Here is a 24,798-nt window from a genome sequence, read left to right on the forward strand (position 1 = left end):
TATGGTTCCTCATGTTTCAAACTACCCGAACTGTAAGAAATCTTAGAGACCATTGTCCAAATCTTTAGTCTTGCAGTGAGGTGATAATAGTGACTACTCCAAGTACTCCAAGGTACTAAAGTGACAGAAATAGGGACAGAACCTAGAAATTCGAAGTCAGAGCCTAGTTGGAATCAGAGTTCTTTCCATTTCATAAACAAAGATAGCTGTTTTCATGTCATGGTCTTCATATTTTTGTTTCCTGGCAGTAAAGTCAGCCTCATGGTACCAGGAAACCAAACACATTTCACTGAATTTATCCTCCTGGGATTTTCTGAGAAGCCAAATCAGCAAGGTCCCCTGTTTGGCCTGTTCTTGGGCATGTATTTGGTCATGTGATTAGGATGGAATGCTATTCTGCTATAAAAAATGATGAACAGATTGCTGTCATAAATGCTTGGAAATACATGAGCAGATTCAAAATGAGATGTACTGTGTATACAGGAACAGAAAAATTGTATGATGATAATCTTTGAATGACTTAAATTTTCTCAGCAATACAATGATACAAGTATGAAGGACTAATGATGAAGATTGATATCTTTCCCAGAGAAAGAGTTAATACTCTTCATAATTATTTTCATAATACAAATTGAAGCATGCTTTTTTACTTTATTTTTCTTGATACCCTTTTTAGGAGGGGATAGGTTTCTATTTTAATTTTGACAAAATGTCTTATGAAAATGTGTTCATGAATACATACTTTAACCTATATCAAACTGTTTACTTTCTCAATAAGAATAGTTGGGGAGGGAGAAGGGAGGAAAATTTAGAACAGGTATTTTATAAAAGTTATTTTTTCACATATAATTGGGTAAAACACAAAATACAAAATATAACACTTCCAAAAAATTCTTTCCTTTTATACTTCAAACTTTATAATGAACAGTATACATTTTCAGGTGCTTTGTCTGAGATAAGGATTGCTAACCCTACTTTTTCACTTCAGCTGAAGCAAACTATATCTTTTTGCAATCCTTTACCTTTACTGTATATGTATCTCTCTGCTTCAAATGAGTTTCTTGCAAGCAGCATATTGTAGGATTCTAGCTTTTAATCCACTCTGCTATTCATTTATGTTTTAAGGGAGAGTTCATCCCATTCACATTCAAAGTTATAATTACTAACTCTTTATTTCCCTCCACGTTATCTTCCCTCTGTTTGTATTTTTCCCCTTTTTCCCCTTTATCCATATTCCCTGGTATTTTGTTTCTGAATACCACCACCTTCAGTGTGTTTGCCCTCCTATATCCAACCCCCTTCCTTTTTTCCCCCTTTCCCTTTGCCCATTCTTCTTCCCTTTCCTCCCCCTCCCATTTTCCCCTTCTAACACTTTAAAGGTAAGTTAAGTTTCTTAATTTAACTGAGTGCACTTATGTTAATTTTAAGCCAATCTGATGAGAGTAAGATTCAGGCAGTTCTCACCTCTTCCCTTCTTCCCTCTATTTTAATAGGTCCTTTGTATCTCTTAATGTAATGAGATTTACCCCATTCTGTCTCCTCCATCCTCCTATCACTTTACTGTTCCCCGTTTAAGGAGGTGTTGTTTTTAAATCATTCTATCTGAGTCACAGAAAGGGTATAAGTGTCCCTAAGTATATTCTCTCTACTAGAATTATAATTATTGAGAGTTATAAGAGTCTTTTTCCCAGGTAGAGATATAGCCAGTTTAATCTTATTGGATAGCAGTTTCTCAAGTAAGTCATGAATGTCCATCTCCTCTGGCTAATTACATTCTCTCTAATAGGTTTACAATTCTCTAGAGTTATTAAAGTTTTTCTGCCAGGTAGGGATATAGCCAGTTTCATCTTATTTGACAACAGGTTTTTTTTTTCTTTTTTTCTCCCCCACTTTTTTATTTTACCTTTTCATGTGTCTCTTGAAGTCCTGTTTGAAGTCCAAATTTTCTATTAAGCTCTGGTCTTTTCATCAGGAAAAGTTTGAAGTCTCCCATTTCATTAAATGTCCATCTTTTCCCCCTGGAAGAGAAAGCCCAGTTTTGCTGGATAATGTACTCTTGGCTGCATTCCAATCTCCCTTGTTTTTTGGAATAGTACATTCCATACCCTTCAGTCTCTTAATGTAGATGCTGCCAGGCCCTGTGTAATCCTTATTGTGGCTCCTTGATATCTGAATTGCTTCTTTTTGACTGCTTGCAGGATTTTCTCTTTTATCTGATAATTCTGGAATTTGGCTACAATTTTCCTTGGCCTTTTCATTTTGGAATCCCTTTCCAGAGGGGATCAATGTATTCTTTCAATAACTATTTAGTCCTCTGGTTCCATGATATCAGGACAGTTTTCTATCACTAAATCCTGTGATACTGAATTCAGGCTTTTTTCCCTTCAGTGTTTTAAGGAAGACCAGTAATTTTTGGTTATCTCTCCTCAATCTATTCTCAAAGTCAGTGGTTTTTCTGATGAGCTATTTTACATTTTTATCCTATATTTTCAATTTTTGCTTTGTTTAACAGATGCTTATTGTCTCTTGAAGTCATTGGTTTCCACAGACTCATTCTCTTTTTTTAGAGAAGAATTTTTTTCATTTACCTTTTGTAACTACTTTTCCAATTAGTCAATTCGATTTTTGTAAGAGTTTTGCATTTGACCAATTGAGGTTTTCAGAGAACTATTTTCTTTTTTCATTTGTTCAATTGTGTTTTCCAAGGATTTGTTTTCTTGTTGCAAGATGTTAACTTTCTCTTGGGTTTCTTTTCCCAAATTTTCCTAATTTTTCAATTGATTTTTATACTCCTTCCTGGTTTCTTCAAGGAAATCTTTTTGTGCTAGGGACCAAATCAGATTCTCCTCAGAAATTTTACATCTCTCTAATTTAGGGTCTTTTCTTTATAGTAATTTTTCTATGAACTCCCATTTCTTCTGGCCTTTCTTCATTTTCCTAAGATCTTGTGTTGGGGGAGGGGGCTTTTCACAGATGTTTGGTGTTGGGATCCCTAGAGGCTTTACTCACTGGGTTTAGTAACTATATATAGGCCAGCCAGCAAGGGTTGCTAGAGGCTTTGTTACCTGAGTGTAATATATCCATCTGTCCAGTAGGGGGTACTAGAGGCTTTTCTCACTGAGTGTTATTTTTCCTCCTGGCCAGTACGAGGTGCTAGAGGCTGGAACTTACCCTCTAGCCCTTCTGTCAAGTCCCAGACCATAAATCTGTTTTTTTTTCTCAGAGTGAATGCCTCTGGGGCTGATCTTAGGCTTCTCAGGCTCTCACCCCCCACCATTGCTGCTCTGCACTCAGCATATCCATGATTACAATCTCCTAAGACAGACCTTGAGATAAGTGTTCTCCTAGCTTCTCTTTCTGGGTTTTGTCAATCGGATTTCCATTAAGAGGTTTGTTTCATATTATATATGAGGGAAGATCAGGAGACCTTAGCTCAGGACCTGGGTGAAAACATACAGACAAGTGACATGGGATTTATAAGTAGAATATCTGAGTTTCAAGGGACTAGGGATCAGGAACAAGAAATGAAAGATATTGTTACCTGTAGCTTCCAAAACACTTTCAAGACTGTTGAAGTAGAGGTTCAGAGGGGTTTCCATTCATATATAAAAACATAGGCTATCTCATGGAAGACTTAGGAGAAACAGATTCAGACAGGAAGATTGATCCAATCCACTACAAGTTTTATATAGCTATAGCACATAAAAAAGGAAAACACACACATGCACACACACACACACACACACACACACACACACACACACACAGACTGTTACTCATATGATAATGATCTGGAAGCTTCCTTTTCCAGTTGGTCTATTTTATTTTTTGAAGAGTTATATTCTTTTTCTAGTTGGTTATTTTTACTTTTAAAGAAATTGATTTCTTTAGTCAATTTTTCATATTTTTCCTGCATTGCTCTCATCTATTTTTATCAATTTTTCTTCTTCCTCTCTTCTTTGGTTTTTAAATTCTTTTTCAAGTTCTATGAGATTTGGATTTGAGTCCAATTCTTAGACCCTTTTGAGATTTCCCATGTAGGAAATTTTTCACTGCTTTCTTCTTCTGAAGTGGCATTTTTCTCATCTCTCTCTGTGGAGTAGCTTTCTATGGATGGCAAACTTTTAGGTTTTTTGCTCATTTTTGATTGTTTAAATTCTGTTCCTGGGGTGCAGAGAGTATATATACTCAAGCTTTTTGTGCTAAGGCTGGCATCTGATACCTGGCTTATCACTGACCAAGATATTGTCTATGTAACCCAGGAATTGCCTATGCAGTGATTTGTTCCCAACTCATTTCTGTCTGCTCCAGGGTTCCCAGGGTTCAGACTTTGTTTGAGGTTGGGACCCTCCCTATTGACTTGCTATCTAGCTACCTGGACTTGTGCTACTGTCAGGCTGCCAGGACCTGGACTGTACTCTGGCTTAAAGCCTCCTGCTTTCCTACTCTCCTGCCTAGTTGGGTTTAACTTTTCCTTTTCCCCCAAAGAAATAGACCTTCACTGAAGATCCTCAATGGTGTCTACAGTTGAGAACTTGTTTCAATCTTGTATTTTTTTGGTAAAATCTGTTGCTTTAATGTCTGTGTCAGAAAACGCTCCAGTAGCATGCTAAGTTAATGCCACCATCTTGGCTCTGCCCTGAAGTCCTTCTCAGTCTTTAGAAAGTCTGTTTCCCATGAATGAAATAGAGTGCTTATTTATCTCTGTTTCTTTGATTCCTAGTTGCATTTATGCTGACTTCAAGTTCTAACTTCAATAAGACTGTAGCAAAAAAAAATCCAGATGCCAGATTCAAGAAGCAAAGTAGAAAGCATAGGAATAAATATTATTTGCTTACATAAAAATCAGCAGTTTTATCATTACATAAATGATGGGTTGATTAGACAGAAAGAAGAATTAGATGAGTCCTAAAACTGATCACAGTGCATGATATGGTAAAAATAGGATGGATGCAACTATTCTCAGTAGTTCAAAAAAGCTAGGGCGACCCTGAGAGAATTGTTATGGACAAGGTCATGCACATTTAGATAAAAAAAACAGAATCAGAATGAACATTATGTTCACATTTTTAAGTTTTTTCTTATGTTTTTCCTTCCTGTCCCATGTTTTTCTTTCTTTCTTTTCCCTTAGTCCCATTTTCTCTTATACAAAATTACAAATAAGTAAACATATTAAACACAAATTTATATATACAGCATTTACTAGACTGTTCACCACTGGAGACCAGGGCAGGGGAAGGGGGGGGGGGATGGTGGATGAAAGAGTATTGTGTAACTTAAAAGTATACAAGTGGATGAATGTTAAAAAACTTTCGTAACACATAACTGGAAAAATAAAATATCTATAAAGAGTTCTTGACCTGCTTTAACATCAAGTCAAATGTAATTTGATCAAATTTAATAAGAATAAATGTCTATCAGAGTCCAAGCTGAACTTTTGAGTTCATGAAGATCATATTTGTCCAGCAGTAACATCAACAAGTTGTCTGAGCAAGCATTATGAGGAGAGCCAGGGTTCATAAAGATGTCTGTGAGTTGTTCATGGTCAGAATGGTAAATCTGCCATTCTTGCCCTACTGAATATCATGTTTCCTTTTCTGGAACTGATCATGAATGCAGGCTTTTATTTAAAAACATACACTTAATACAATATGAATGGACACAGTTTTACAAAAAAGGGAACATTTAACCTTTCTGTTCTGAAGGCAGAAAACAGCCTGGTGGTACTTTTTAGTGGTTGATTCCATATTCATACCTAGTAATGTATACTCCATTGTTTCATTCATTTGTTTGTATCCTCCAACCCATCATAATATTTTTAAATAGCATCCTAATTTGCCCAAATTATATAAGAGTTTTAGCATTCATTTTTATGAGATTTTGAGTTCCAAAATTTTCTCCCTCCCTCCCTACTATCTCCTCTTCTTAAAATAGTAGACAGTTTGATAGTTTATACATGTGCTACATGTAAAACAGGGAGAGGGAATTTTTTTTCAGCCAAGGGTCATTTGGAAAGTTATAACATCTTTTGCCTGCTATATTTGGTATACATTTAATTAATTCAACCCTAAAAAGCTCCTAGATTTATTGAATTTTGAGTTGCAATGGCAGCACCATCCCTGCTAGGTTGATCATCCCTGTCCCTGATGTAAAACAGATTTTCTTATTGTGTTGGAAAAAAATAGATCAAAAGAAAGAAAAAAGAAATTCAAGAAAGAATAAAGTGGAAAAAATTATTTCATTTGCATTTAGTTATTCAGTTATTTATTTGGATATGGATAGCATTTTCCTTCCTGAGTCCTTTGTACTTGTCTTGAATCATTGTGTTACTGAAAAGAGCTAAGTTATTCAAAGCAGATCATAAGATATTCAAAGTTGCTGATATAGGGTAATGTTTTCCGGGTTCTGTTCATTTCATTTTGCATCAGTTCATGAAAGTTTTTTTCAGGTTTTTATAAAATCTACCTGTTTGTCATTTTATCTTTTTTTTTTAGTACTCTTCTAATTGGTTTTTGGGCCAATTTTTCTATTTCATTCAGAATGTTTTTCCAGATTCTATTTTATTCAGTATTCTTGTGTCTCCTTCACTAAGATGAAAACTTGGCTTTCATTATTCTCCTACATCACTCTTATTTCTCTCCCCAATTTTACCTCTACCTCCATTACTTGATTTTACAAATCCTTTTTGAGCTCTTCCATGGCCTGAGACTAATTCCTTTTATTCTTAGAGGTTTTGGATGTACAACCTATAATCTTCTGAGTGTGTATTTCTTGATTACCAATAGTAATTTTTTCCTTCTGTTATTTTCTCATTTTTCCCAATTTAAGACTTGATTTTAATTCTTTGTTAAGATGGGGCTCTGTTTCCCAGTGGAGGATGCCCTGTCCCAAATTTTTTAGAGTTTTTCCAGCTGTTTCAGAGATACGGCAAAGGATCGGCTAATTTTCAAATCTTCCAAGGTCTTATGATCTAAGGAGAGGTTTGTTCTGGTCATAAGCAATCCTTTTTGCCCTAGAATTATGAAAAGAATTCCTGCTCCATTGTGGTACTGCTCCTTTTCCTGGAACTAGGACTCAAGACTGCAGCCCAGATGAACAAAGCCACAGAAATCTGCGCCAGTGATAGCAAAGAGATCCCTGTAATCTCTTTCTGATGGCCTTACCAACCATGGGCTGAGGCTTCCAGAAGCAGATGCTGCTGCAGTTTCAGGGGCTCCCAAGGCCTGCTCCAGGTCAGTTGAGGTTAAATACTTTATGCTTCTTCCTTAACGATATGATTTCTCTATCATCACATTCAACTTATATCAATGCATACCATGGAAACAATGTAAAGACTAAGAGACTACCTTCTGTGGGGAGTGGGGGAAGGGAAGCAAGATTAGGGGAAAAAATGTAAAATTCAAAATAAATAAAATCTTTCTTTAAAAAAATTAAGTTATTTAGTTTCCATTTAGTTTTTAGTTTCTCTTTCTGTGACCCTTAATCACATGAAATTTCTATTACATGCATCAAGGTCTGAGAAGTATGTGTTTATCATTTCTTCCTTTCTGCATTTGATAATAAGGTTTTTATGCCCTAGCACATGGTAACTTTTGGAATAGGTGCCACACACTTCAGAGAAAAGGGGTTTTTCCTTTTCTATCCCCATTAAGTTTTCTCCAGAGATATATCTCATATAAGTTTTCTAAGATTCATTCACCTTCTTAACATCTAATTTATTTTGTGCTTAGATTTATCTAGTTCTGAGAGAGTGAGAGAGAGGTTGAAGACCCTCATTATGAAAGTTTTGTTGTCTATGTCTCCTTATAATTCACTTAACTTTTCCTCTAGGAATTTGGATGCCATACTACTAGGTGCATGGTACCTTTTAAGAAGATGTAGTTTCAAGCCTTATTGCTTTGAATGAGATCTATTTTAGCTTTTGCTCTGAGATCAGGATGACTACCCCTGATTTATTTTTTACCTCAGCTGAAGCATAATATATATATTGCTCTATCCTTTTACCTTTACCCTGTGTGTATCTCTCTGATTCAAATGTATTTCTTATAAATAAATTATTGTAGGATTCTGGTTTTTAATCCATTCTGCTATCCATTTCTGCTATTTATTCACATTTACAGTTGAGATTACTAATTCTGTATTTCCCTCCATGTTATATTTCCACTTTGAATTTTTCTCTTTCCTTTACTCTTATTCTTCCTCATCAGTTTTACTCCCTTTCCCCTTTAACTTTTAAAATTTAATTTACAGTTCATTTTCACTTATATTTTCACCTTCCCTTTTATCAGTCCCTTCTTCCCTTATCTTTCCATTACCCACCCTGACCCTTTCTTGAAGAGTTGGACAGATTTTTAAACTCAAGGTGGAATGTATCTTATTCCCTCTATGAAACAAATCTATTGTATAGAATTTTCTCAGTGTTCACACACTCACGTGTTTCCCTCTAAAATTATAAATATTTGTGCTTCTTCACCTGGTATTATTTATCACTCAGGTACTATTAATCAAGTATCAACAATCACAGTTCAATCAATTGATTACAGAATTGCTTGATAAGTTCAAAGTCTTGTCAAAGTACCATCACAGATTGATTGATTGATTGATAATCAGCATTGCCTCAAAGTCAATAAGTACCCACCCCTCTTCTCTCTCATTAGAAGTACACTTTTCAAGAATCTTGAATTACATCGACTTATAATCATTTTTTCCTTTGTCCTCTTTTCAAATACCCCCCAAAGATGCACAATCTTCATGAGCCAAAGTATCATCCAAAGTCTAATCATTTCATGAACTATTTGCACCTCTCCCCCCTCAGCCTATTTTCTCTCACGAGTTACCCCCACACACCCAGGACACTTAACCCCTTCTTAAGTGAAGTATGGATTAACTCAAACCCTGATTTAATTAAGTATAAGAATCTTAAAGGGCTCTAAGTAATGGGAGGCTCTGAACATCACACTTGAGATCTTTACAAATGATTGTAAGTTATGGGAGACACTGATTCAGGACCACCCAGTTTATGATGCCATCAGCAGAGAAAATTTTAAGCTTTATTAACACAGCAGAATTAAAGAAGGACAATGAGACATGTAAGTTTAGAGTTAATATCCCTGTTTTTCATCTTGGATTTTTGTCTCAAACATTGTGATGTCAGCTTGGACCTCTTCAATGGAGGGATAAGACTCAACTATTCCATATCCTGTAAGTCCAATCTGTTCAATTATTTTTGAACCTTTAATTATACTAAGAGAAGTAAAAATTCTCAGGAAGTACAAGTGTTATATCTTCCCTTCTAGGACTGTATAAAATTTGATAATCTTGACTAACATTTGTTTTGTTTTGTTTTGCTTCTTACTTCCCCTTTTCATTTACCTTTTTATGAATCTCTTGAGTTGTGTATTTTATGATGGAATTCTATATTCCCTTCTGGTCTTTGGGTCAAGAAAACCTGGAAGTCCTCTATTTCATTGAACATGCATTTTTACCTCTAACAATATATGCTGAATTTTTCAGGGTAGTAAATTCTTGGTTGTCATCCTAAATCATTTGCCCTCCAGTATATGGTATTCCAGCTGCTCCAGTCCTTCAATATTGAGGCTGATAGGTCCTGTTATGAGTCTAATTGTGTTATCTTTCTATTTAAATTGTTTCCCATTTGCTGCTTGCAGTATTTTCTCCTTTATTTGAGAAGTCAGGAATTTGGCTATAACAACCCTTGGAGTTTTTATCCTGGAGTTTCTTTCTAGAGGGGTTCTGTGTATTCTTTCAGTGGTTTTATTATCTTCTTATTCCAGCAGATTTGGAGAGTTTTCCCTAAAAATTTCCTGCATGGTGTTTTCTAGATCCATTTTTTTTTTAGATCCAGGTTTTCTGATAGTATGAGGATTCATAGATTATCTCTTTTTTTCTTTTTTTTAGGTTTTTGCAAGGCAAATGGGATTAAATGGCTTGCCCAAGGCCACACAGCTAGGTAATTATTAAGTGTCTGAGAAAGGATTTGAACTCAGGTACTCCTGACTCCAAGGCTGGTGCTTTATCCACTACACCACCTAGCTGCTTGATTATCTCTCCCAGTGCATTCATTTTCCCCAAAAGGCACTTTACATTGTCCTCAATTTTTTTCAACTTTTTTATTCTGTGTGATGAAATCTTGTACTCACAAAAATTCTTTGGTTTCTATTTGTTCAATTCTAATTTTTAGGGTTTTATTTTCTTCAATTACTTTTTTGGGTTTTTTTAAGTGTCAAATTCTCTGGTCAGTTTTTCATAATTTTCCTGCTTGACTATCATTTCTTTTTTTTCCATTTTTCTTCTTCTTCTCTTCTTTAGTTTTTAAATTCTTTTTAAGCTCTTCTATGAGCTTTTGAATATGAATCCAATTCATAGACTGTTTTGAGATTTCCCCTGTGAGTGATGTTTCACTAATTTCTTTTTTCTGACATGGCATTATCATGTTTATCTGAAAAGTAGTTACTATAGTGACCACTCTTTTAGCTTTTTGCTCATCTTTGTTGCTTTTGCTCTCATCCCGGGATAGAGGGAGTATAGATCCAAGTCTTTTTTTTGGGGGGGGGGGTGTCATTGTCCAAGGTTCTGTCTATGAAGTCCAGGCCTTGCTTTTATAGAGATTTGTTTCCTCCTTTGTATCTAGGTCCTAACATAGGCAGTGGTTTGTTCCCAACCCAGTCCTGTCTTTTGCCCCAGTGTTCCCAGGGTTCAGATTTTGTTGGGGGAGTGGGGAATCTTCCCTATTGGCTTGGTATCTAACTGCTAGGATATCTGCTTTTGTCAAGTTATTGTGAACTGGATTGCACTGAGGCTAAAATTTTCCATTGGTTTCCATTGGTTTCCATTGGTTTTCCTGTTCTCCTACCTCCTGATTTTTACTTCCCCTTCCCCCCAAAGAGACAGACCTTCATTGAAGATCCTCCATGATGTCTACTTTTGAAAACTTCTTTGGATCTTCTCTTTTCTTTGTGGTATTTGTAGCTTGAATGTCAGTTCAGAGGCTTCATTTATCTTTGGTAGGGAAAAGCTCAGGGAACATGCTAGCTTCATGTGCCATTTTGGTATTTCTAACAACATTTTCTTACAAAAAATGTTATTTAGAGCATTTTTTCATCTGTCTATAGATCACTTTAATACCTTCATCTGAGAGTAACCTCTTCATATTCTTTGATCATTTATCAATTGAGGAATGACTTCTATTCTTGTAAATTTTAATCAGTTCTCTATATATTTGAAAAAAAGACCTTTATCAGAGACACAGTACTGATATTGCTTCATTATCTAAGGTATCTTTTTGCAAGATGAAGTTTCTTTAGCCCTTATAATTAGGGATATTTTTGTTTTTGCTTTGTCTAACAATATTAGTGCAACTCCTTTTTTTTGGTTTTTTACTTCAGCTGAAATGTGATTGGTTCTGCTCCAGTCCCTTTCCTTTATTCTTTTTTTTCTTTAGGTTTTTGCAAGGTAAATGGGGTTAAGTGGCTTGGCCAAGGCCACACAGCTAGGTAATTATTAAGCATCTGAGGTCAGATTTGAACTCAGTTACTCCTGACTCCAGGGCCAGTGCTCTATCCACTATGACACCTAGCCACCCCACCTTTATTCTTTATATGTCTCTCAACTTCAAGTATGTTTCTTGTAAATAACATATTGTAGGGTTTTGATTTTTGACTCACTCTGCTATCTGTTTCCATTTTAGTGAAGAATCCATCCCATTCACAGTTATAACTACCTGTGTTTTACCCTCCATCATTTTCTTCCTCTTGCATGTCCTCTCCTTTCATGCTTTCCCTCCACATCAGTGTCTTGCTTCTATCTTCCAGCTCTCCTGATCAGCACTCCCTTCTCTCACTTCCATTTCCTTTATATATGCCCCTCCTTTTTCCTTGTCAAATAAGATGTATTTCTACAATCAGTGACTGTGTAAATTATATCTTCTTTCATCTGATACTGATGAGAGGGAGGTTCAAGCAATGCCTATTGTATACTATATTCCCCTCCACTTTAATAGGTATTTCAGACGTCTTCATGTGAAATAATTAATTCCATTCTACATCTTCCTTCTTTCTGCTCCCAAAATTTAATTTTTCCTTAACCCTTTTCATGTCATTCCCTCAAACTCATATTATACAGTACCTTTTGTCTATATATAGCTGCTCTAGCTATACTACTAGTGATAAAATTTTTAAGAATTACAATCATTTTCTCTCTGTGTGTAAGCAATTTAGCTTCACTGAATTCCTAACTCTTCCTCCCCCCCCTTTTTTAACCTATTTATGCTTCTCTTTAGTCTTGACAATAGAGATCATATTGTTGGTTTAGTTCTAATCTTCTACTTGTGAGTCTTAAGCCCTTCAAATTCATCAAAAAAATATTTCCCCCTTAATGTATTATAGTTCATTTTTCCAAGGTTAATGATTCTTGCTTGTAGTCCAAGCTCCTTTGCTTTTCAGAATATCATATTCCATGTATATAATTACCAAGCCTTCTGTAGTCCTGATTGTGATTCCCTAATATTTGAATTGCTTTCCTTAACATGATAATCCTGAAATTTGGTCCTTGGAATTTTTCTCTAGGGATCTCTTTCCTGTGTTGATAGGTGTACTGTTCCAATTCCTATTTGACTCTGCTTTCAGGATTTCCTGGCAGTTTTCCTTGATAATTTCTTGAAAGTTTCTTTCCAGGTGCTCTTTTGATAATGGATTTCAGAAAGTCAAGTCAATTTTTCATGAAGTATTTTATTTTATTTTACATTTCATTTTCCCAAGTTACAGGGAATAAAAACAATTTTGGCATTCATTTCTAAAACTTTGAGTTTCAAATTCTCTCCCTTCCACCCTCAACAATTTGATATGTAACAAATGTGTAGTCATGCAAATATTTGCATAATAATATCTTGAAAAAAGCACATAGATTCTTCCCCAAAAAATAAACCTCAAGAAGTATAAGAAAGTAAATGCTTCAATCTGCATACTCAAAACAATCAGTTCTTTCTCTGGAGATGAATAGTCTTCAACATAAGTCTTTCACAATTGTTTTGGTGTGTATTGCTGAGAAAAGTTAATGTATTCATAACTGATCATCCTACAGCATTGTTGTTATTGTGCACACAGTCCATTTCAATTCATATAAGTCCTTCCAATATTGTCTGAGAACATCCTGTTCATCATTTCTTATATTAGAAGAGTATTCCATCATAATCACATTCAATCAGTTTTTTCAGTCCTTTCCCAAATGATTGGCATGCCCTCAATTTTCAATTTCTTGCCACCAAAAAAAGAGTTGCCACAAATATCCTTGTATATATAAATATTTTTCCTTTTTTTTTGTTTTTCATCTTTTTTTGAGATACAGACCTAGCAGTGACATTACTAAGGCATGCATGGTTTTATAACCCTTTGGCCATAGTTACAAATTGTTCTACAGGACTTTAATGTCTCATTTTTCCCTATATACCCTTCCATTTGTGTCATTTTCTTTCTTTTTTCCTATTTGCCAATCTAATTTGCATTTTAATTTCTCCAATAATAATGAACTTGAACAGTGGTATATAGCTATCAATTGCATTGATACTTGATTTTCAAAATCCTTTTTGAAGTCTACAATGAACTGAGACCAATGCATATTTTTCTTGGAGCCTTTGATTCTTTTATCTTATTCTCAGTGTTTTTTAAACTTCTTTGACACCATAGTAATTTTCTTTGGTTAGATTTTTTCAGTTGTTTACTCATTTCTCCATCCTATGACTTGCTCTTAACTTTATGTTAAAGTATATCTCTGATTTCAGGGTTGAGGCTACGCTGCCCCAAGTTTCTAGAGATTTTTACAATTGTTTTAAGAGATACTTTTGGAGACCTGCAAATTTTCAATTCTTCTAAGGTAGCATACTCTAAGGAGAGGTTTTCAATATTCTCCTGGCCTATGTTCTCATCTGTTGGTGGTAACAAATACTCTCTTCTGCCCTAAAAGTGCAAGGGGAGTTGGCTCTCTACTATTATCCCAAACTCTGGAATTCTATGGCTCTTCCTTGCCCAGGGATTAAAACTCAAAACTATAAGCAGACTTTGGGTAAATCCACAGTCAGTTCCAATTCTCATTATAACATGGTGATGTCCATGCATAAAGTTATCTTTTGGGTTGTTGAAAAAAATATATGCTAAGACTAGTGAGTTATTTTGACAAAACACTATCACTCTCTGCCCTGTTTCATTTTATACTGGCAGAATGTTGTTATTTCCCAGTAACTTCAGTTGAGTCCAACTCTTTGTGGTAATTGTTTGTCATTTCCTTTTTCAGTTCATTTTACAGATGATGGACTGAGGCAAATAAAGTTAAATGACTTTATCTGAGTCACATAGCTAGTAAGTTGCTGTAGATAGGCTGAAACTCAAGATTAATGTTCCTGATTCCAAGTCTAGTTCCATGCACTTTACCCTGGAAAAATAACTGAAGGTAAAAATAAACAGCAAAAGAAGGGGAAACATATTAAGAAAAAGAAGATTGGAAATTGGTCTTCAGGAAATATAAGGAATAATAAGAAAATTTAAGAATTGGGAAAAGAGGGGACAGAGCCAAGATGGCGACAAGAGAGCAATATCTCTTAGAAGCTCTCCCATAAAACTTCGAAACTAAGGACTCTAACTAAACTTTCGAAAGACAGAACCCACAGAGGGAGCCAATGAGGCAGTTCTCCTACTCAAGGAAATCTGGAAAAGAGCAGAAAGGCTCTGCTCCCCAGGTCAGAGGAGCGGCCCGCCAAAGCAAAAGAACTTCAGCATGCCAGAGGCAGCTCCAAGGAGCTGAGAGCAGGGATCACAAGGGGGTGGGGGCTCCTGACCTACGCCGCTGGGGAGCACCAGGCACAAAGTGGGGGAACAATGGGGGAACTCTGCCACAGTGAGCACGTGAAGCCCAGCCCTCGGGGCACACAGAAAGCAATGTTGTCTTTCAGCAGCCCAGATCTGGAAACAGAAGCAGGCAGAGCCCGTAAGCAGGAGCCCCCAGGGCATGAGCCCATTGAACCTAGGGAGGGGAGTAAAGAGAGACTACAAAGCTCTGCCCATGGAACAGGACTCTGGGGCTCTGACCAAATTCAGATCCTAATCGCAGTCTAGGCCCCCCCATAGAACAGCAAAGGCCCCTCCACCACAGCCCCATAGCAAAGGGGGGCACATATGGTCATTCACAGACCATGAGGGAGGACAGAGCCTCACACACTAAGATCCTTGTGGGAGTGTCCCAAAAGTTCAGAAAGCACCCCAAAACCAGGCTCAGACTTGGAAAATAAGCAAGCAGAGAAACAAGAGGAAGACCATTCAGAAATATTTTGCATATGAGCCCAAGAATGATCAAAATACTCAGTCTGAAGGTGAAGAAGCACAAGCTCCTACATCTAAAGACTCCAAGAAAAACAGAAATTGGGCTAAGGCTATGACAGAGATCAAAAAAGACTTTAAAAATCAAATGAGGGAGTTAAAAGAAAAACTGAGAAAAGAAAGGGGAGAGATGCAGGAAAAACATGAAAATGAAGTTAGGAGCTTAGTGAAGGAAATCCAGAAAAATGCTGAAGAAAATAGCATGGTAAAAACCAGCTTAGGTCAAATGGATAAAACAGTTCAAAAAGTTATTGAGGAGAAGAATGCATTACAAAGCAAAATTGGCCAAATGGAAAAAGAGATAAGAAAACTCTCTGAGGAGAACAAATCCTTCAGACAAAGAGTGGAACTCAGAGAGATTGATGAATTTACAAGAAACCAGGATTCATAACTTCGAAACCAAAAAAATGAAAAATTAGAAAAAAATGTGAAACATCTCATTGAAATAACAAATGATATGGAAAACAGACTTAAGAAAGATAATTTAAAAATTATTGGAATACCTGAAAGTCATGATCAGGAAAAGAGCCTTGACATCATTTTCCAAGGATTACTACAGGAAAATTGCCCTGATATTCTAGAAGCAGAGTGCAAAACAGAAATGGAGAGAATCCACCAATCCCCCCGAGAACGAGATCCCAAAAAAACAACCCCTAGGAATATTATAGCCAAGTTCCAGAACTCCCAAGTCAGAGAAAATATTACAAGCAGCCAGAAGGACACAGTTCAAATATCATGGAGCTGCAGTCAGGATCACACAGGACTTAGCAGCAACTACATTGGAAGCTCATAGGGCTCCAAATATAATATACTGGAAGGCAAAAGAACTTAGAATGCAGCGAAGAATGAACTACCCAGCAAGGCTGAATGGCCTCTTCCAGGGAAAAAGATGGACTTTCAATGAAGCAGGGGAATTTCAAATGTTCCTTTTGGAATGGCCAGAGCTTAAAAGAAGGTTAGATCTTCAGATACAGGACTCAGGTGAAGCATAGAGAGTGGAGGAGAAGGGGGAAATACAAGGGACTTAATGATGATGAACTGCATGTATTCCTACACAGAAAAATGACACTGATAATACTCATATGAACCTTCTCGATTAATAGAGCAAGTAGAGGTAGCTTTTATAGTTGAAGGACAGGAGAAAGTTGAATTCGAAGATAAAATATGGTATAAAATGGAGTCAATAGAAAAAAAAGGAAATGTAATGGGAGAAAGAAAAAAGGAGAGGGGAAATAGGCCAAGATATTTTATATAAGATTTTTATTTATTACAATGAGCTATTGCAATTATATGGAAGGGGTGAGGCAAGGGGAATGAGGGAATCTTTTACTCTCATCAGAGGTGGCTAGGAGAGGAAACAGCATATATACTCAATAGGGTACAGGCATCTAGAGTAAGAAGGAGAGAGGGAGGGGGAATGGGGAAGGAGGGGGATGTGAGTGATGGAGGAGAGAAGGGAACATTGGGGGAGAGTGGTGAGATGTAACACATTTTCTTTTTTACTTCTAGCAAGGGGTGGGGATTGAATGGCCTGTCCAGGACCATAGGGTCAGGTGCATGATGGGCCTAAGGGGTTGTAGGGGGGCTTGGGGCCTCTTGGCCCCAGGACCAGGGATCTGTCTGCTGGGCCACTCAGCTACCCTACAGCAGAGTCACAGTGAAAGGATAGAGAAAATACAGTACATGGTAGAGGAGAAATACGAAAAGAGGGAGTTGTAATCAGCAATGGAAAAGGTGGAAAAATATGGAAGTAACTTTTCTGATGGACTTACCATAAAGACTGTGATCCACCCACGAAAGAGTTGTAGGTATTGGAACAAAGACTGAAGCACATTTATTATTATTATTATTATCATTATTATTATTATTATTATTATTATTATTGTTATAAATATTTGGGGGGTTTCAGGGCAAATAGGCCTGGGTGGCCTGCCTGGAAAAGCATAGCAGGGTGATCAATGGGTGTCTAAGGCCAGAAGTGGCTCTTGGCTCCAGTGCCAATGCTCTGTCTGCCAGCCAGCCACACCTACTATTATTTATATTTTATTTAATTTTGGATCTTTTTTTTTTCTTTTTGTAGAGCATTGGGGTTCCAAAGGATTTGACCCTGAATCCTTTTTTCCAAAGGACCTCTACAGGCCTCAGTCTCCTCATCTATTAAAAGAAATGATTTCCATCTCCAGTTTTTTTTTTATTTTACTTTAATTTGCAATGCAATGTGGTTAAATGACTTGCCCAAGTTAGGCAATCATTAAGTGTCTGAGGCTGAATTAGAACTCAGGTCTTCCTGACCAGCTCTGACATTTGAAGTTTGCATGTTCTTTCCTTTTACTTAGTGGGAAATGCCACAGAGATGCCCTGCAGGCAGTGCTGGAAAATTGTTTTCCAGGTCACTTGAGAAGAAATGCCTGAGGGTAAGGAAGGCCCTGTCTAATTTCTTCTGGGCTGGTAATCTCTAAACTGAGAGGAAAGAGAAAAGGGGCCAGGATCCAGAAGGGGAGCTGAGGGCTGAGCAGTCCACAGTGCTCTCCTTGAATCCAAGATAGGTCCATGTCTACCCCTTTGGGGTAGAAGCAAGGACAAGGGCAAGGACAGGGCAGGGCCAGCTCCATCTGCCAGGCTCAGAGGTCCATTGCAGAGCTATTCCCAGACCTCTTCTTCAAGGGACTAGGGGGCTCAGACCAAGGCTTCCTGCCTCAGCTTGGGAGGAGGGGGCAGGACTCCCACTCTTGCAAGGGGAAAGACTCGAGTCCCAGTCAGGCAATCCAGGGACAATGCCTGCCTCAGCACCCCAGGCTGTGGGCACTGGAGTAGCCATCATGGGTGGGGCCAGGTGCAGTTGCATAGGAGGCTAGCATAGAGAATTAAATACAAAAAGAAAAAGAAAAAACTGCTAGAGCAGAAGACAGCCTTGTCGGGTCAGGTACCTCTGGATGGCAGGACCTACTCAGATGGCAGGACACCTCTAAATAGCAGGCTAGCAGTGGGTAGTAGGGTACCTCTGGATGGTAAGACCTTCCCAGATGGCAGGGCACCTCTGCATGACAGGACGCTTCTAAATAGGTTAGCACTAGCTAGCAGGACACATCTGGACTGCAAGACCTTGCCATCTGGCAGGGCACCTCTCCATGGCAGGATACACTTAAATAGATTTACAGGGTACACCTGGATGACAGGATCTTCCCAGATGGCAGGGCACCTCCGTGTTGTCGTTCATCTCTAAATAACAGGCTGGTCCTCCACCCCACCCCCCCAGATTTCCACACCCTCTGCCTCACCAGACCAGGACACAGAGTGCCTGACCCGCCCCAGATGCCCACCCGGCCCATCCCCACGTCCAGCTGTGGCCTAGGCCGGCTGCTCAGGCCCCGGCTCCTCAGGCACAGCAGCCACTGACCCGGCTGAGAAGCTCCAGGCTCATACCCCCCTTCTCTGCTGGCCTGCTCACTCTACCTAATGGCCGCCGCCCTCACCTTTCCCGAAGCCACCCAAGCAGGCGCAGAGTTCTCCGAAACTGGGGTGCCCAAGGGTATGCCCTCAATTGAAAGGCTGAGAAACTGAGTCCCAGAAAAGAAACAGGGAATCACCCAAGGTCACGCAGTGAAGTGGAAGAAGAGCCTGGACTAGAACTCAGGACTTTATTTTATTTTTGAAAAAAATTTATAATAAATATATAATAGTTTTTGAACAGTAAATTTTATTCATTAATAAAACTTTAATTTATTAACTACTAGATGGGAGTTAATAATAAAGAAGTTCGAAACATCATGAAATCAGATCCAGAGATGGAAGGGACCTTACCAGCAATCTCATTTTATCAATGAAGAAAATGAAGGCTAGAGAAGTTAAAGGACTTAACCTAAGGTTATACAAGTAAGAAGTAACAGAAGCCATAATAGAACACAGGACCTTTGATCCAAAGTCCAGGGCTCTTTCCAAAATCTGATATCAATTTAAAGGTTAATAGATTTTAGAGCCGGGAAGGTGATTGGAGGCTATCTAACCTAAGCCCTCCATGTTACAGATGAGGAAACTGACACACAGAGGAAGAGCTTGACTAAAGTCACACAAATGGCACAGATCCTCTCAACTCTGAATCTAGGTTCTTTCTATTACATAACACTTTACCTATTTTGTCCAGCTTTATTTAAATTGATTACGCTAAACATTTTTAAGTGCTTACTCTGAGGCTCAGGGCTCAGCCTTGGTGATACAAAAATGGATGGAATTCCAATTCCTTTTTTTTAGAAATTCATAACCCAAAGAAATGGGACGGAAGGGAGGTAGAATAAGGAAGGGGAATAAATAAAAAGAATGGGGGGAGAAACTATTTATTTAGTGCTTTGATATATATGCACAATGCTATTTGTTGGAGGATACAAATCGAAAACCAAAAATAGCATCACCCCTCCAGAAATTTGTGTCATAATGGAGGAAGCACTATTCTTAGGGATATTGTCACCAAGGAGATGAATTTACCTATATGCGTGGTGAGTAGGGCTGTGATAAAGTGGATTGATACACCCCATCCATGGACAATGGTTGAATTGATTTGACACTGATTTATGGTTACAGCACTGGAGGTGGAGAAGAAGGAAAAGGGTACCTTTCTAGGAGGTCGATGAGGATTTTGTAAAGGTCGGAGTAAAGAGAAATTCTTCTGCGCTTTTCCGGAAAAAATGGTTGGGAAAGAAACAGTCACCAATCCTGGAGTGAGATTCTAGAACAGAAGATCCTCCGCGGTATGGTCCACAGGAAGCCTCCAATGATGGAGGTGGCCAGAGAAGAAGGAATGTAGGCAGAGTCAGACATGAAAATGTGGATATTTTTTTTTGCTTCTTGCGAGTCAACGGGGTTCATTGGAACTTGCCCAAGGCGACAAAGTTAGATAATTATTGTGTCTGAGTCCAGATTTGAACTTGGGTCCTCCTAACTCCAGAGACGGTGCTTTGTCCGCCACCCAGCCAATCCTTCTATATTACAATTTTATTTTATTTGGGATCTTTTTTTTTTGTTTTTTTTTTTTTTTTTTTTGCAGAGCATTGGGGTTGGGGAGGCTTGCATGACACACAGCTAGGTGATTTTGGGGTGTATGGGGCCAGATATGGGCTCAGGTGCTCCCCGCTCCAGGGCTGGGGCTCCGTCCATGGAGTCACCTGGCTATACCTACAATTATTACTATTATTTATTTAATTTTATTTTTTCTCTTCCCTTTACTTTATTGCCATTCTATATTTGGGGGGGGGAGTATTCTGTTTACTCTTAAACAAGAATATTTTATTAATGCGTAAAAACATTGTTTGTAGAAAAAGAGAAAAAATAAATATAAAAAAGAATTCAGAAAAGAATGTGGGTTTCAGTAAAAGCAGACTGTGTGGAGGAAAGTCCTACTGCTTTGCTCCTCAAATTCCAGTAACACCTCTTCTATCTCACTATCCACGTCTTCTGTTAGCTGGATACAGTGACAAAGCTCACATATTAGAAAAGCTCCTAGAGTTGCATCTTCCTCATTATCTTGAATGTCCACATTAATCACATGGACTGGCTGGCAGGTCTCCTGATCTCTGGAATTTAAATCTTCTATCACATCATCATAGACTCTCTCTTCGCAAGTAAAGATGACATCAAAATATTCTTTAGACTTTTGGAATCTTTCTGGCCTGGGCTTGATTCTTTTATTTCTGGCCAACATGTGAAGAATACCGTTATGTGTATAGAGTTCTTCGTCTTTCCTAAGAAGATCATTGTACATCTGATGGTAGCTTGTCTTGAAATCATAAACATTTGGCTTGTCTGGTCTTGGCCCTGGGAGTCTTACACAGGTTCCTGTTCCAAAGGATTTGACCCTGAATCCTTTTTTCCGGAGGAGTCTGTGAGCCTCCATGCTCCTGTTCTGGTTACTGGAGCACACCACGGCCACTCGCAGTGGTGAGGAAGGCATGATAGCAGTGAAAGAGAGACGATTGAGGGCAGAGGCAGAGTAAAACGAGCAAGGGGAAGTAGGTACCAGTGGACAGCAGCAGCCTCAGCTAGGTGAGCAATGGGATGTTAGTCCCTTCAACCTGCTGGCTAAATAGACGACCTGATTTAGTAGTCCTCTTCTTACACTTTGGGTGAGAGACTGAGGAAGGCAGACGCTTTTAACTCTGAAAGACAAGGGGTGGAGGAACTGGAGCCTCGCCCAAACAAAGAAGGTGCGAACTCCATACCTTTTCACTCCCCCTTTTATACAAGTGAAAGATGCAAGGGATCGAAACTAACGTTTTCACAAATAACAAAACCGACACCTAGACAGCTTAGGTGATTTCTGCACTTGAACCTCATAAGAGATTGTGATAGACTGCATTCAACCAGCTGCAACAAGAATTCGAAACCCGAGTTTGATCTCCAAGAACAGGACTCAGGTGAATGAAAAAGACTACCTAGGAGGAATTGGTTGAGGGTGAACTGTTTGCATTCTCGGATGGGAGGAAAATGGAGATAACTCATATGAACTTTCTCATTTATAAGAGAAGTGAGAAGGAGCATGTGTAGACAAGGTACAGGAAGGAGCTGAATATGACGATATCATATAGTAAAAAGATGGAGTCAATGGGTGTTAAAGGAAAGTACTGCAAGGAAGAGAAAGGAAATGAAGAAGGTGTTAAGATATGCACATAAGAGTCAAAAAAGAGCTTTTTCAATGGAGTGGAAGGGGGAAGGTGAGGGACAATGATTGAGCCTTCGTTCTCATCAGAAATGGTTCAGAGCGGGAAATAACATACACACTTAATACGATATAGAAATCTAATAATAAGAAAGAGATGGGCTAAAGAAGAATGGGTATAGGGAAGGGGAGAATAGGTGATAGAAGACGGGGAAGATCATGGGAGAGGATACACAGATACAATACACTTTTGAACAAGGACAGGGTGAAAGGAGAAAGAGAATAGAATAAATGAGAGTAGCAAGGACTAGAGTCGAGGGAAATACAGACAGTAATGACTACAGTGGGAAAAATATTGAAGCAGCTTCTTTGGTGGACTTGCGTTAAAGAAGACAACTCATTCCACAGAAAGTGCCATTGTCTTCTCAACAAAGATTAAAGTACATTTTTTCTTTCTCACTTAAAAAGAAGAATAGGTGTAAAAGAGAGAGCAGGAAACAATTACAGTAATCTCTTGTTTGATAAACCCAAAGAGTTCAGTTTATGGGATAAGAAATCTCTTTGCAAGATAAAATGTTGGGAAAATTGGAAGTTAGTATGGTAAAAACTTGGATTAGACCAACATCTCATACCCTATACTAAGATAAGATCAGTAATTCTGGAAAGTGAGCAAGAAATAAAGTATCCCCACTTTACTGATGAGAAATCAGAAGCTTGGTAAGTCTGTGAACATTTATTAAGGACCCATTATTCTATCTCGGTCAGCTCAGTGGAGCAGTGGAAAGAGTACTGGACCTGGATTCAGGAGGACTAATCTTCCTGAGTTCCTGGCCTCGGACACCTAATAGGTAAGTGATCCTAGGCAAATCCTTGAAACTGTTTGCCTCAGTTTTCTCATCTAAAATAAGGTGGACAAAAAAAAAGGCAAACCACTCCTATATCTCTGACAAGAAAATCCTAAATGAGATCATGAAGAGTGGGCTATTTTATAAAATGAGCTGGAGAAGGAAATGGAAAATCACCGCAAGATCTCTGCCAAGAAAACCCCAAATGAGATCAAGAAGAGTGGGGAATTACTGAAACAATTGTACCATCATTCAGGTGTCAGACTCTGTGAGTAATAACTCAGTGTCCTCCATTGAAAAACTCACAGTCTAATGAGGAAGACTATGTCTATCAAATAAGATATAGTCAGGAAAAAAGTGGCATTTAGAAGACTTCCACAGTCATAGTGCCATCAATAATAGAGAGGCAAGATTCAAAACCAGGACCAGTTGTCTTCTGTCTAAACTGAGCTGTCATCTCCACCACAAGAAGAGAATGATGGGGTAGAGCATGAGAGGGAGAAGCAGGGATTGAAGTCCCCATGTGGGACCTCTAGAGTCTCAAGGGCCTTTGGTGAATATTCTCTCTGAAAGTGTTGATTTGAGTTTGGGGGAAGACCTAAAATTGAAAATATAATAAACAGTTCTGGATACAGACCTGGGGGAGGGTAATTTAAAGTTTTCTGCAAAATTCTGAAGACAAACTGCTGTACCCTCAAAAATGTCCCCGCCACCATCCACAGTCTAAACCAGAAATACAAAAACAGACATCCAAGCTATCTGTTCACACTTTACTTGTTTCATGCAAACCTGGTCTGGAAAGACAATTTTTGGTTTAGGGGAGAAGCCCTGAGCTAGGATGTAGGGACCCAAGTTTCAGATTCAATGATCTGACTCCCTGAGTGACCTTGAGGAGTCACTTTTCTTCTCAGATTACTTTCCATCTACTCTGCATATCTTTTATATGAATCTAATTGAATATCGTCTCCCCCATGAGGATGTACAATCCTTGAAGGCAAGAATCTTCTACTTAATAAATGTTTGTTAACTCACCTCTACAGGCCTCAGTCTCCTCATCTATTAAAGGAATTGATTTCCATCTCCAGTTTTTTTTTTTATTTTACTTTTCTTTGCAATGCAATGTGGTTAAATGACTTGCCCAAGTTAGGCAATCATTAAGTGTCTGAGGCTGAATTAGAACTCAGGTCCTCCTGACCAGCTCTGACATTTGAAGTTTGCATGTTCTTTCCTTTTACTTAGTGGGAAATGCCACAGAGATGCCCTGCAGGCAGTGCTGGAAAATTGTTTTCCAGGTCACTTGAGAAGAAATGCCTGAGGGTAAGGAAGGCCCTGTCTAATTTCTTCTGGGCTGGTAATCTCTAAACTGAGAGGAAAGAGAAAAGGGGCCAGGATCCAGAAGGGGAGCTGAGGGCTGAGCAGTCCACAGTGCTCTCCTTGAATCCAAGATAGGTCCATGTCTACCCCTTTGGGGTAGAAGCAAGGACAAGGGCAAGGACAGGGCAGGGCCAGCTCCATCTGCCAGGCTCAGAGGTCCATTGCAGAGCTATTCCCAGACCTCTTCTTCAAGGGACTAGGGGGCTCAGACCCAGGCTTCCTGCCTCAGCTTGGGAGGAGGGGGCAGGACACCCACTCTTGGAAGGGGAAAGACTCGAGTCCCAGTCAGGCAATCCAGGGACAATGCCTGCCTCAGCACCCCAGGCTGTGGGCACTGGAGTAGCCATCATGGGTGGGGCCAGGTGCAGTTGCATAGGAGGCTAGCATAGAGAATTAAATACAAAAAGAAAAAGAAAAAACTGCTAGAGCAGAAGACAGCCTTGTCGGGTCAGGTACCTCTGGATGGCAGGACCTACTCAGATGGCAGGACACCTCTAAATAGCAGGCTAGCAGTGGGTAGTAGGGTACCTCTGGATGGTAAGAACTTCCC

The 24,798-nt window shown here is 38.7% G+C and overlaps 2 pseudogenes; one reads left to right on the plus strand and one right to left on the minus strand.

Moving 5' to 3' along the window:
• Nucleotides 1-261: 261 nt before the first annotated feature.
• LOC141501403 (olfactory receptor 7C1-like) overlaps nucleotides 262-24,798 on the plus strand; it is a 36,579-nt pseudogene continuing 12,042 nt past the window's right edge.
• Nucleotides 20,740-21,324, minus strand: LOC141497441 (RNA polymerase II subunit A C-terminal domain phosphatase SSU72 pseudogene; annotated as a pseudogene).

The sequence above is a fragment of the Macrotis lagotis genome, chromosome X, assembly GCF_037893015.1.
Source record: "Macrotis lagotis isolate mMagLag1 chromosome X, bilby.v1.9.chrom.fasta, whole genome shotgun sequence".
Lineage (NCBI taxonomy): Eukaryota > Metazoa > Chordata > Mammalia > Peramelemorphia > Peramelidae > Macrotis > Macrotis lagotis.